Source organism: Canis lupus, chromosome 15 (genome assembly GCF_003254725.2).
Source record: "Canis lupus dingo isolate Sandy chromosome 15, ASM325472v2, whole genome shotgun sequence".
Taxonomy (NCBI): domain Eukaryota; kingdom Metazoa; phylum Chordata; class Mammalia; order Carnivora; family Canidae; genus Canis; species Canis lupus.
Genome location: NC_064257.1, coordinates 19,779,307 through 19,792,987, shown reverse-complemented (window position 1 = coordinate 19,792,987; position 13,681 = coordinate 19,779,307). Strand labels below are relative to the sequence as shown.

Genomic DNA, 13,681 nt, shown 5'->3' with positions numbered 1-13,681 from the left:
AACGCCTCTCCCACCCCCATTCCGAGCTAATCCTTCCACAAGATACCTTCACATTCATTATCTTAATAAATTGAGAATGAATAATAAAAAAAAACTCACAAGAGAGGTTTTTAATAAATAATAAAAAACAGAAATCCTTGGAAGGTAGTTATTAGTATTTCTACTTTACTGATGAGAGAATTTCAGGTAAGTGATTTCCCAAAGCCACACAGCTCATAATAAATCCAGGAGTAGAACCCAAGTCTAATTTCCAAGCTGGGTTGTACAAATTACATTATTTTTCATAACACACTCATCCATTCAGCCGTTCATTAGAACTACTATATTCCAAGAATTACATCAGGGGCTAACAATATAAGGATGGATTAGACATAAGCCCTTCCCCTATAACCCTTGCGCCTTAGGGAGCTCAGCATCTAATAAGGAAGAAGCATGAATAAATACAAACTGTGTGTCACTGCTTCCTACCCACATCTACAATCATAGCAACAAAGATCCTTGCAAAGAGATCTCCCAAGATCAGGTGTTTCTTCTCTTTTCTTTTTAGGAAGAGAGAGCGAGCGAGCAAGCAAGCATGAGACAGTGTGTGGGAACCTGATGTGGGGCTTGATCTCACAACCCTGAGATCATGACCTGAGCTGAAGTCAAGAGTCAGATGCTTAGCTGACTGAGACACCCAGGTGCCTCAGGATCAAATATTTCTAAGGCTCCCACAAATCTTGTGAACAAATCTCATTAGCTCCTGCAGATTTAAGGAATAGTGACCAATGGCTACTTTTCCCTCAAAATACCGATTTGGGGCTTTCTTAAAAACCCAGACCATCCTGGGCCCCACATTCCCACAAGGCAGCAATGGGCTGGAGCTGAGTAGTAGTTGCCCATATTGACAAGGTACTTGGTTCCAGTTTTCCAAAGACTTCTCTCTCTTGTTTTACTGACTTAACCCACTTTACTCATGTATGTTCCTGCCTGGTCATCAGTCAAATTTTCCTGTCCTCCGCCCCCGCCCTTCTCAACTGGTTAGTGCCATATTAAACTCTGAAGCTCAGATTCCACGGACTCCCACAAGAGAATTCCTCAGCAGGAGAGTCTCAGAAAGAGTCTGTGGTCAAATGAAGAGAACATGCTCAGTTTTGGACCGTGCTCTCCAGGAGGAGTTAAAATACTGTTTTTGCAGAAAATTATCTTTCAGCTCACATGTCCTAGGATTCATATCTATATATTCATGGAGGTTGGGATTTTTACAACATAGGCAGGAGGAGCAGACCCTCAAAGTTAAAATTTGACCTTGAGAAGGAGGGCCACCCAGCTGCCCCTGGAGCCAGCGGTTGTACTTGGTGGAGCGTGGTCACTTAGATACAGAATGGGGAGCAAGCAGAGAAGCAAGTCTTTTTTTTGTCTGAATTCCCATTTCCCCCTGGGGCTTTCTCCTCAGCACAACAGACTCCCAGCCCCAGTGTCACAAAGTGTACAGAACACAGATCTGGAGGTGATGGACAAGGGCCGAACAATGATCACATGGTCCTCAGATTGCCCTGCTTTCTAACAACCGAGGCTTTCTTACGGGACAGCTTATTATTCTTGGCTTTTCTTCCCAAACGTTTTCTCCCAGAATGCTCCTCAGTCCCTTATCCTAACACATTTCCAGAAGATCTGCCTGCCCCAGATTATCAGAAAAAGTCCAGCCAACCAGCTCTCAGGTGGGAGGCCTTGCTACACAAGTAGCTATAGCGTGTGGTTAACATTAACACCAGTGTACACAGCAGGCAGCAGTGGAGAAGTCGAAGAAGAAGAGACATTTGACCAGCATCTTAAAGGACAGCTAGGGGTTTACCAGAGGAAGAGGGGAAGAGTCTTGTGGGGGGGTGGGGGGGTGGAGCAACATCATCTCATCCCCCCGCCCTTCCTGCTTTTCCTCCAAGAAGAGTAGGGACCATGGTGTTGCTGCACATAGTGAGGGAGCTGGGCAGGGAGGCCACCGTCGCAGGTGCCTGGAGCCCTCCCAGCCTCTGCCCTCCTCTGCCTCCCGTTCTCTTTCAAAACACTCTGGAGGGACACGGGGTGGCTCAGAGCGTGACCCTGGGGTCTTGGGATCGAGTCCCCATTGGGCTCCCTGCATGGAGCCTGCTTCTCCCTCTGCCTGTATCTCTGCCTCTTTCTGTGTGTCTCATGAATAAATAAGTAAATCTTAAAACAAAACACCCCAGAGATGTCACCGCCTCAAGGAGTGTGTCCTGACCCCACACATAGGATGAGCCACCCCTCCCTCCTTGGAAGGGTTTCTATGGCTCCCACCCATACATGGTCATACATGTCATAATCATTTACTTTACTTCTGTCTTCCCTGATCAACAATGAACCTTTTCAAGAAAAAAAATTTTTTTTTTATTTTTAATGACGTCTATGCTTGGTAATTGCTGGGTTTCAGTCAAGTCAGGATATTGTCAAGTGTTTTACATGCCAAGTTAAGAAGAGTTTGACTTTTTTCCTATAGGGGAAAGGAAAGGATTCTCTCTCTCTCTCTCTCCCCCCCCATCCCTCCTTCCCCTCCTCTCCCTACACAGCCCCCACCCACCCAAATAGGATGATATATGTATTAAAACTCTGAATAAGGGGCGCCTGGGTGGCTCAGTGTTCGAGCGTCTGCCTTCGGCTCAGGGCGTGACCCTGGGGTCCTGGGATCGAGTCCTGCATCAGGCTCCCTGCATGGAGCCTGCTTCTCCCTCTGCCTGGGTCTCTGCCTCTCTTTCTCTGGGTCTCTCATGAATAAATAAATCTTAAAAATAAAACTCTGAATAAGAAAAAAAGAAATCACTCCAAAATGCCAATGCTTATTCATGGGGCTTTTATGGTCTTTAATAATTTATTTAACACTATCACTTATTAAGGGAAAAGGCTACTATGGGACTCTTTTCTGAAATCCTTTAGCAGCCCAGCCTTAATTTCTCTTGTGCGTAGCCCTGCCCAATCTCACTGTTAGTGCCTACCATCTTCTCTTGGAAAGTCCCGAGGTACCACTCCTTTTCCTCTTCCCAAGAAGGTACAGGAACCTCCCAGGTCTCCTTAAAGGCTCAGTGCACCCGCAGCTGCAGGGCCTGCCTTGGTCGGTCCTAGTACAGGGCACCTGCCAGAAGGCACGGAAAGCACAGAAGACACCTGTTCACAGGTGAACAATGCCCTTGTTCTGCGCTGCACCCTCTCACGGCCGTAGCCTTCCAAGAGCCTATAGAACCCTTATCAAAAAGGGGGCTACCAGCAGGAAGTGCAACAACAAAAATAATGGAATATTTTTTAAAATGGAGGTAAATATGTAAAGAGATCTTTAAAACATAACTTGCACTTAATGAGGAAGAGTCAGGGGTGCACTCTTGTTAACGGCCCAAATAAATCACCATCTTAGAGGAGTTCATGCAGCACTTTGGAAGAGGCACCAACATTTTGCAGCCTTTTAATGGGATGCAGAAAAAAAGAAATTAGGTAAATGGTGGAGATAATGGACCTTCATCTCCTTAGGGGTTCATCCACACCAAAACAAGTCTAGAATTTCCATTTGAGCCAGGCACGGATATATTTCATACTTATATTCATGTGTAGGGTTCCTACTTCCAGAAAGGCCTACAATAGAAAAGTGCATTTAAACAGGGCTTTTTCACTATGCCCAGACATTGCTTAATTTTGCCCTCTCCCCATGTACGTCTGTGGGTTGTCGAACTGCTTTTCATTTGATTTTTAAAAAATAACTACAAAGTAATTTGTGGGTCCTCTAATAAGTAAAATAAATCTCAGGTGCACGAGGAAAGCCTTAAAGTCTGCCTGTCATCCATTCCGGGCCCTAAGGTAACTTGTGCTAACAGCCTGATGCGTGTCAACACATACAGTTCCTGGGAGGGACAGTGCTGTGCCCACTTTGGAAGACAATGAAAATCTGAACTGCACAAACTCTTGGATTCAGCGATTCCACCTCTCCATTGGTCCCGCAGCTGTCCTTGGAACAGCAGGGTCTGTGTGGTTTTGTTTCTTGTAACAACAGTCTAGAAACAGCTTAAAGGTCTGACTAATTACGATGCATCCCAAGGACAGAATGTTCTACAGCTCTACAACACGACCAAATAGAGATGAAATAAAACACCAATGTCCAGAATAATGGACAGCTAGGGGTTTGCCAGAGGAACAGGGGAAGAGTCTTGTGGGGGAATGGAGCATCATCATCCATGTTCCTGTTTGGATGGTATGGCATGTTCCTGTTTGTAATTTGTTACATATATATATTCCCCCCCCCCACCCCGTGTACTTGATACACAGAAAATATTTCTGGGAAGACACATAAGTAAACTTACAGTGGCTGCCCCCAAAGGGAGAGTGTGAGGTACCAGTGACTTACAAGAGGCAGGCTTGCTTCATTACATACCTTTTGGTAGCATTTGGCCTTTTTACAGTATGGATTTAGGCATTTTTTCAATAAAAGAAAAGAAAAAATGTGCCGATCTGATGGATGAAAATTATACTCCATTTTTTGGCTTTGACTTTCTCTGACAAAAAGGGAAGTTGGCCACTTTCTTACTATGTATCCTGGTCATTTGCATTCCTTCTTCTATGAAATGCCTATTTATATCCTTTGCCCATTTAAAGAAAATTAACTTCTTTATTTAGTAGCTCTTTGAATATAGGATATATTAACCACTTATTGTATATTTTACAAATATTTTTTCCTGGCCCATAATTTTCTTTTTATATTGTCCATAATGACTTTGGCCCTTCAGAATTTATGTATATAATATGTGTATACATAAATATATATCTTTTACATACACACCTATGTGGATATGAATAATTCTTTTTCTTATAGTTTCCGCTCTTGATTAAGAAGGCCTCCTTCAACCAGAAGTTATAAAATGTTGTTTTGCCATTTATAACTTTAATCCATCTAGAATTTTTTTTTATTATAGGACTCAAACACTTTTTTCCAAGTGGATAGCTAGTGCCATTTTTTAAGAGTACTTTTCCCCCTTAATAGATAGAAACGCCAACTATCCTATATTAGTCCGCATATGCTAGCTAGCCTTACTCTATTCTCTCAGGTTCATTCTCTGCCCAACCCCTCATCCCAGGCAGCTACTGGCCAGGGTCTGCATCACCCAGGCCCCTTGCTTCCTGATTGTATATTCTCTTTGGCCAATGGGAGACACTGGCAAGAGATCAGAGATCAGAAGGAGAGAGGTCGGAATATTTTTTCTCTGATCCTTGCTGGTGTGGTGCCTCAAACTCCCTGTGGACCCCCTAACCCTACCTATACCTGGGTAAATAGTCATCTAAATCCTGTTTCTAGTCTCTTTTGAGTCTATCTTCTCTTTTTAGACAGTGCTTTTCTTGCTCCTGTTTTATGCAATTTGATTATGGCAGTTTGAATGTATTTTAATGCACACCTGGATTTACTGTTTGGTATATTCTTCTATTCTTCAACTCTTTTGATATTTGCTTAGAAACTTTAACATGTTTGTTCTTCTACATGAAATAAGTAAAATAATCCGGTCAATTCAAAAAATTTAACTTATGATAAATTTACACGAAATTTGGATATCCATTGGGTAGAGATTTCCAATCATACCATGCAGATATTCCCATGATTGGACCTGGTACTACTTGGAATTTTCAAACGCCGATTACAAATCTTAATATGCACAAAATAGATCAAACTAATTATTACCCTTTCAAAATTTGTTTTTACTGTTTAATTCCCTCTCACTAATGGTATTCACACTGCTGCATATACTCAAAACCTAATGTCATTTTCACTTCTTGTTCACTCCCCACGTTTAAACGGTTTCCAAGTTCTGCTCATGCTAACTTCAAAATACCAAATTCTTTCCTCCTCCATTTCAAAACTACAGATTCAAGTTCAATCTATTTTTCACACGGCCTCCAGAATTAAAGTTTTAAAGTGCAGATGTGAAAATATCCTTCTTTGCTGAAAACCTTCAGTGATTCCAATGTAATAAAATCAAACATCTTTCTTTTTCTTGCCCCAATCTACCTTTCTGGTCATTTTTCTTCCATTTGCCACCCCCTCCCCAAAATACACACCATGTGCACAGCACACACACACACACACACACACACACAATGGTCAAACCATACAGGATTACTTACAGTTTCCCAGATATCCTATTTCTCTTCTGTCTTTGAAAATGCAGTAGTCCTGCACTGTTCGATGTGGAGGTCACTAGCCACAATTGGCTGTTAGCTATAAATATAAAATATACACTGGATTTTAAATACAAAAGGTAATGTCAAGTATCACAATGTTTTACTAAAAAATGATTACCTGTTGATCATACAGTATAGTATAGTGGAAACAATAATATAGTAGATATATTGGATTAAATAAAATATATTAAAATTTATTTTATCAAAAAATAAAAATAAAATTTATTTTATCAATTTCTTTTTACTTCTAAAATGTGGCCACTAGAAAATGTAAAATTTCCTATGTGGCTCGTATTATACTTCTATTGGCTAGCACTGCTATAGTGTATGTTTTTCTCCTGATAAGATCCCATACGTGCTTAAAATCCTACTTCGGATGTCACCTCCTCTGTGAAGCCTTCCTAGCTCCACCACTCCAAGTAAAATTAAGCATTTCCACCTACATCTCTGTAGCACTTTGTACATACCTCTATGAAGGCACTCCCTAACTATAACGTAATTCTTTATGTGTCTGTCTTTACCATTTTTTAAATATTTGTATCCTTTGTTTCCTTATTCTCTAAATAGGCTTAGTGCTCAATCACTGTGGTGGTTAACTGGGAGGGAAAACTAGCTCTAGCAAAAACTCGGATGAAAGACAATCACTAAAAATAATCACAAGATTTCCCCCCTAAGCTCTTGCATACAAGACAGGAAAGAAAAATGTCACTTTATATAACTAATAAGAGAAAGCTTTTAGTTTGTCAGGAACCAAACTTTTTCCTAGCATGAACTCTGGGAGGGATTTATTGCATGAAACCTTATACAAAACCTTGAGCCACACAGTACGTCAGGTCTTTAATGAGGGGTCTACATATACTACAAAAAATATCCTTATATGGCCATTTCTTATATCAACCACACTACAAGCAGACAGCATGATATTATAGCTTGGGCAGAAGCAAGCATTTTGTAAACTAGAGTAAGATAGTCCAAGCTGAGCTCTCTAATAATCTCGCTTGCTACAGAGAAAGAATCCAGAAAATACACTCAATTTTTTAAATCTACTCTGACAATCTGCATCTTTTAGCTGGAATGTGAATTATAATTAAAATGATTGATATCACTGGATTTAAATTTCATACTATTTGTTTTCTATTCATCCTGTTTATTCTTTGTTCCTTAATTCTTTTCTTCTTTTGTTTGGATTGATCAAGTGTTCTTATGATCCCATTTGTTTTCCTCTTTTAGCTTTTTAGTTATGTATTATCTCTCTTTTCATGATTAACCTTTTAATAGATAAAATTTATAATGGTTTTAAAATACGTGTTGACAAAAAAAATTTAAGCATAAGAACATAGAAAAATTCAGAGAAAAAGAATTGAAGAAGATATAACATACATACTAACCAGAAGAAAGTTGGTGCAGCTATATTAATATCATATTAATGTGATTTTAAGGCAAAAATATGACATGACAAAGACAGTTTACCTCCAGATATAATAATCCTGAGTATATAGTTAGCTAACATGGCTAAAATATTGACACAAGTATAAGAAATTTACAAATCCATAATTATAATAGATGATTTTAACATCTCTTTCAGCAATTTATAGATAGAGCAAAGCGGTAGTAAGAATATTAAGGATTTAAAATAATGATGAAGCTTGAGCTAATGGAAATATGTATATGAATACTAAACACAATTTTCCAAACATCTAATATTTATAGATTCCAACTTTATACTAAGTCATAAGGTAAATCTCAGTATTTCAAAAAAAATGATACTCACTACATTATCTACTCACAAGTCACTAAAACTAGAACATATTAAGAAAAATATAACTTGCCAAAATACCTACATTTGAAAATTGTTAAATGTAATTATAGAGAGTCTGTGGATCAAGAATTAAATAAAAATGGAGGGCGCCTGGGTGGCTCAGTTAGTTAAGCATCTGCCTTCAGCTCAGGTCATCATCTCAGTGTCCAGGGATGGAGCCCCGCATCAGGCTCCTGTTCTGTGGGGAATCTGCTTCTCCCTCTCCCTCTCTCACTCCTCCTGCTTGTGGTCTCACTCTCTATCAAACAAAAATCTTTTTAAAAATTAAATCAAAATGGAAATAGGATAACACTTTAAAACTGAACATGAGATTATATATTAAAACCTATGGGATGAAGCTCAAGTAGGTTTCAACATAGAAGTGATTAAAAAAAAAAAAACACAAAGAAAAAAGCCAAGAGACAAACAGAAAAGGAAATATGTGTTAGTTGTTGTTTTTTTTTAAGATTTATTTATTTATTTATTCATGATAGACACAGAGATTGAGAGAGAGGCAGAGACACAGGAGGAGGGAGAAGCAGGCTCCATGCCGGGATCCTGATGTGGGACTCAATCCCAGGACCCCAGGATTGGGCCCTGGGCCAAAGGCAGGCGCTAAACCGCTGAGCCACCCAGGGATCCCCTATGTGTTAGTTTTAATTCTTTTTATCAAAAAGGATCAAAAACACAGCATAAACTTATATAAATATTGAATTTTTCAGCTAGGCATTTTTTCAGAGCTAGGCATGGCTTTAGATATATGCTCATCAAGGGTTTTAATTATATATTATAGTGACCCAAATTTGACCCTATTTCTCTCTCATTTCCACTGTGTTAGTTTCATCATTATCAGCCTTTTTCCCCCCCCCAGAACACCACATTTGAAGACAGTAGCTTCCTAACTATACTCCTTCCCAGTGGCTTAGTAGAGATATCATTGCATTTTATTAGCTCTGTTTGGCTCATGAGACCATCCCTAATCCAACAATATGGCCCGGGGAGTGTGATGCTCTGAATGGCTGAACCTGAATCCCCTAGCTTTGGTTAGAGTAGGCAACACCGCTGATAGCACATTAACCAAATTAAGAGGAGTTCGACATGACTGGTGAATGGGTGCTCTAGGCCAAAAGAGAACAGATGTGTACTCCACAGCAACTTCAGAAAAATGTTTAAATAGGACTTCAATCCGATGAGCTCACGAGGATGAGTTAATTGCCAAATGTCTCTCTACATAACAAAACAAATTTGATATGTTACGTGGCAAGATTCAGTACCATCCAATCGACCCAAATGCTACAGGCCATTTGTCGGAAGTGATTATCTGAGTTTGGGCAAATGCCGATTTGTTCTTTTTGACTCATATTAGCCAACAGATTCAACAACCAATTCCTAAATCTTGTTGCTCCTTTCAGGTAGGTCTTTAATAAACCAAATACTACAATGCTCTATGTAAAGTGAGCTCTGTGTTCATTTATAACAGGAATATTGAAGTGCTGACGACATTCTAGACCTTTCACTTACTGCTGGAGAAAGAAGAACAAGCCACAAAGACCCGGACCCCTGCCCTCATTGAACTGACAGTAGTGAACCTACGAGGAGAAAAAAGTTTCAACTGTTACACTGAATTCTTCCGGTGTGTGAGTTCTTTTACATTTCTTTTAAGCATTTTGCCCTGCAGATTTCACAGGTCATTAATCTGGTCAAGGGAGGAGAACATTTTGTTCTTGTGGGAACATTCTCTGGGCACTGGGAACAGGTCACTAGCATGGAGATGGGGCTCTTGATGCAAGAACCAGTGGAGCTAGAACAATTTGTCCAGCTTGTAGTCTAGATCCCCACACGCCCCCTCGCAACTGCAGTTTGGTGGACTTTTTAAGGTAGATGGTTTGGAGGAAGGGAGCAGAGTATAAGAAGAAAGGACCAGAAGCATAAAAAGAAACAGAAACTTAGGGAAGAATGAGTGGGGAGTGGGAGGAAGTAGGTGATACAGGTTGAGCTGTGCCTTCTGGGGTATGAACAAATATTGGTCTACTGCTGTCAACACTTGTTTATAGTTCTGGGAAAGATGCCCCCTCATAAGGATTCAGCAGCTTTACTTCAAACGATCTTCAAAACTTTGAACAAAAACACTATTGACTAAAGACCCAGAAAGCTAATTTTATGCCATCCTGACTTCATTACGGCAGAGAAAATAATTGGTTCCATATAAAATTGAATGATACATTCATGCCCTACCTCTTAGCTAAAGCAATTTGGTTTAGATTTCACTTACATACTTGGCTAACAAAATGATATTTTATTGCAAAACAAAGAAAAAGTCAAAATGCAAATTCAAATCAGTGGAAAATATGCATTTTCAAACAATGAGAATAATTAGATATACAACGTCTTAAGCTGATCTTCAAAGAATATAGGCAGTGACGGACAGAGTATTTCTATCAGTGAACAAAAGGTCTCTTTTGAATAAAGACAATAGCATATGTAATTTACGTGTCGTGCTGAATAAAAATGTTTCAAAAAGCATTTTCAATCAAGAAATCAAAGAATGTCATACCGTTAGAAGTTTGACTATCTTACCAAAAAAAAAAAAAAAATTTAGAAAGGCCTGCTTAAAATTGTTTAAAAGCCAAGAGAAAGAATTGGGAAAACTGGTTGAGTTTGTGAGACCCAGTTGGGATCGCTTTCCACACGCAAAGCAAAGCAGATCGAGTCACTGTTTTGCAGAAAATGTGTTTCCCCCATAAACAGCAACGTCCATATGGTGCCCTCAATGGTCCTACTAGAGTTGGCCTAGCTTCTCTACCTGGTCGGCTAGGACCCTGCCCGTGACCACTGCCCTACATGATGGCCCCACGTTACCTGCAGGCCAGTCAGGCCCCTGTCACCTCAGAGGTTTTGCATTCGTCCTGCCTTTAATTAGAACCTCTTCTCTCAGGCTTCCCCATGGCTCCCTTCGTCCTTCAAGGGAGGCAATTCCTGACACATTCTTTAAAACTGCAAACCTTGGGGCACTTGGGTACCACAGTCACTTAAGCATCCAACTCTTCATTTTGGCTCAGGTCCTGATCTTAAGAGTCGGAGATCAAGCTCTGTATCCAGCTCATGCTCAATGTGGAATCTCTTTAGGATTCTATCTCTCTCATCTCTGCCCCTTCTGTTCATGCTCTTGCTCTCTCTCTCAAATTAATCTTTAAAAAAAAAATTGCAAAATTCCTCCCCCATTTTATTTTTCTCCATAACACTTCTCCCATGAGCACCACAAAGGCAGGAATTTTTGTGTTTTGTTTCCAGTTTTTCTGTGCCTGGCACGGAGTAAGCACTCAGTATTTGCTGAATGAGTGAATGTTTTAGTATCTGAACTGGGATTGCCAACATGGTTAGAGGTCTAGCTAATCACTGAGTAAAATTAGCCCCCCAAAGCACACCTCCCTAAGCGCTGTAGCAATGGTTAGAATCCAGGTTCTCTTGTCAGGAGAGCCTGAGATAAAGGCACACACGTAGGGAGTCTGTTTGCAAAGTGGTGCCAGGCATCAGGACTGAAGGACAGAGGAGCAAAATAAAAATAAACAAGAATTAGCCAAAGGATGAAGGACAAGAGTCAGTACACACGACTTGCTGATAAAGGGAGTACAAGACACTCAAAGCAGGTGGTGCTAGCAGATAAGCAAAGATAGGTGGTCATAAACCTTGTTGCGGCAGGTTTGAACTTAGTGGGTGGGGTTGATGTTAGGCAGTGTCACAAAGGCAGGCAGGGCAGTAGAGACAGTTCTAACTTTGTTTAATAATCTCTGATTTGGGGGAGGGAGAAATTGCTCATAAAGGCCTACTTGCCAAGGCTGGCTTCATGGGCATGCAACCTGCGCCTTTGCACAGCACCACACCTGGTTTACCATGTTCTGTTGGGCCGTCTTAAAATGTTTACTATTTTATTCTTGAATTTGTATTTCGGAGCAAAGTCTAATGGGCCTGTGGGGCCTGGGCATGAGCAGAGAAAGCAGGCAGCCATGCGTGCAAGCAGTTGTGGTGCACACACGCCTGGGCTCAGGTCCACGGGCACAGCTGCCAGCAGGCATGCACAGCAGTGCGGGGTGCAGGGCCTGAGGGGTGGCGGGGCTGGGAGCTGGGCCTAGATGGGCAATGCGGCAACAGCCACGGCCACAGGAGAGACAAGGGGCTTGAGTGGAAGGCGAGCTTGCTCATGTGTCCCCAGGGTGTGTCCCTACCATATCTGAACAAATATTAACTCTCCCTCTGGCAGCACTGATGCCATACTCAGGCAGCAAACTTGGTCAGTAAGTTATTACAAAATAGAAGTGTATACATGGACATGAAAATAAAGCATATTGGTGAATTATTAGAATTATTCAAAGAATTTGGAAACTGCCATATACTGTAAAGCAAATATCTACAGCCTTAAAAATGGAAATAACTTAAAAATGATCATGGTCCATGAAAAAGACCACTATTTTCATGTGAACCTTTGGCTGAACCCAATATTAACAAGGGAAACAATTTTTAAATTGTTTTGTTCTTATAATTGAAGATACACAATAGAATAAATGAATATTTAACAATATACAGACCTTAAGGTCTCTTTGTTTCTTGTCTGAACCCCTCCTCCTCACATCACAGGAAATTCCAGAGGAAAAATTAAAATGCCATTGTATAAATTTACATTTAAAACTAAATTCAGACCTACACAAAATGATTTGTATGAAGTATTTTTTTTAGAAAAATTATTCCAAGAATCCTCAGTTCTAGATGTACTGAAATTTATATCAGAAATTTATCCCAGTGTTGTTACATTCTATAAAATACTCTTAACAGCTCCAGTAACGGTGCCATCAGCATTCTGATTACAAATATCCTTCTCTTGATTTCAAATGTATATCAAAAATTACTTGCAATCTTTAATCTGCCAATGGTGACTAACATCACTTTTAAATCCATTGATGAAAAAGTATAACTTTTGGTGATTTAATAAATAAAATTTAGGATTGCAGAAAATTAAGCCACAAAATTATATGATCCATCGAGATGCCACATTAATAAAGTATAATTTTAGTTTATAAGATTAGGACACCAAAAATATTTTTTGTAATTTATAAAACTCCTTATGCATCACTATTACCCCTATTAAGTTTTATACATAAAATATTTTTAAAGAAAGTTTTACATTTTAGTACCTTTAATGACCCTTTTCTCTCCTTTTTGAAAAGGAGGACCCACATTTTCACTTGGCACTGGACCCTACACATCATGTAGCCGGCCTCATTGTCATTTGAATCTGGACATTAATTTGAAACAAAAGGAGATCCTTTCACTTGGAAGAAAATGTAAAGTATGGCAGGTAAGAAGAAACCAGCATCCAGCAGTGGTCCTGGATCTCTCTCCAGCAGAAGATAACTAACTGATAAGAGAGGGGAAAATCTTTTAATACACATCTTGTGAAGTCAAACTCAAGATCACCTTGAGGAAAAAAGTAAACCAGGGGTCTCCTGGGTGGCTCAGTCAGTTGAGCCTCTGACTCTGGGTTTCCACTCCCGTCATGATCTCAGGGTTATGAGAAGCCCTGTGTTGGGCTCCCCCTTGGTGGGGAGTCTGCTTAAGATTCTTTCCCTCTGGGGACACCTGGGTGGCTAGGGGGTTGAGCGCCTGCCTTGGGCTCAGGATCTGGTC

At 40.2% G+C, this 13,681-nt stretch overlaps 1 protein-coding gene across 1 annotated transcript in view; it reads right to left on the bottom strand.

Moving 5' to 3' along the window:
- Window positions 1-13,681, bottom strand: part of ZDHHC17 (zinc finger DHHC-type palmitoyltransferase 17) — a 189,910-nt gene that overhangs the window by 40,011 nt on the left and 136,218 nt on the right. Inside the window, exon 17 of the transcript XR_007402232.1 lies at window positions 6,148-6,241. The gene's annotated coding sequence lies outside the window, so the exon portion shown is untranslated. The remainder of the gene's footprint in view (window positions 1-6,147; window positions 6,242-13,681) is intronic.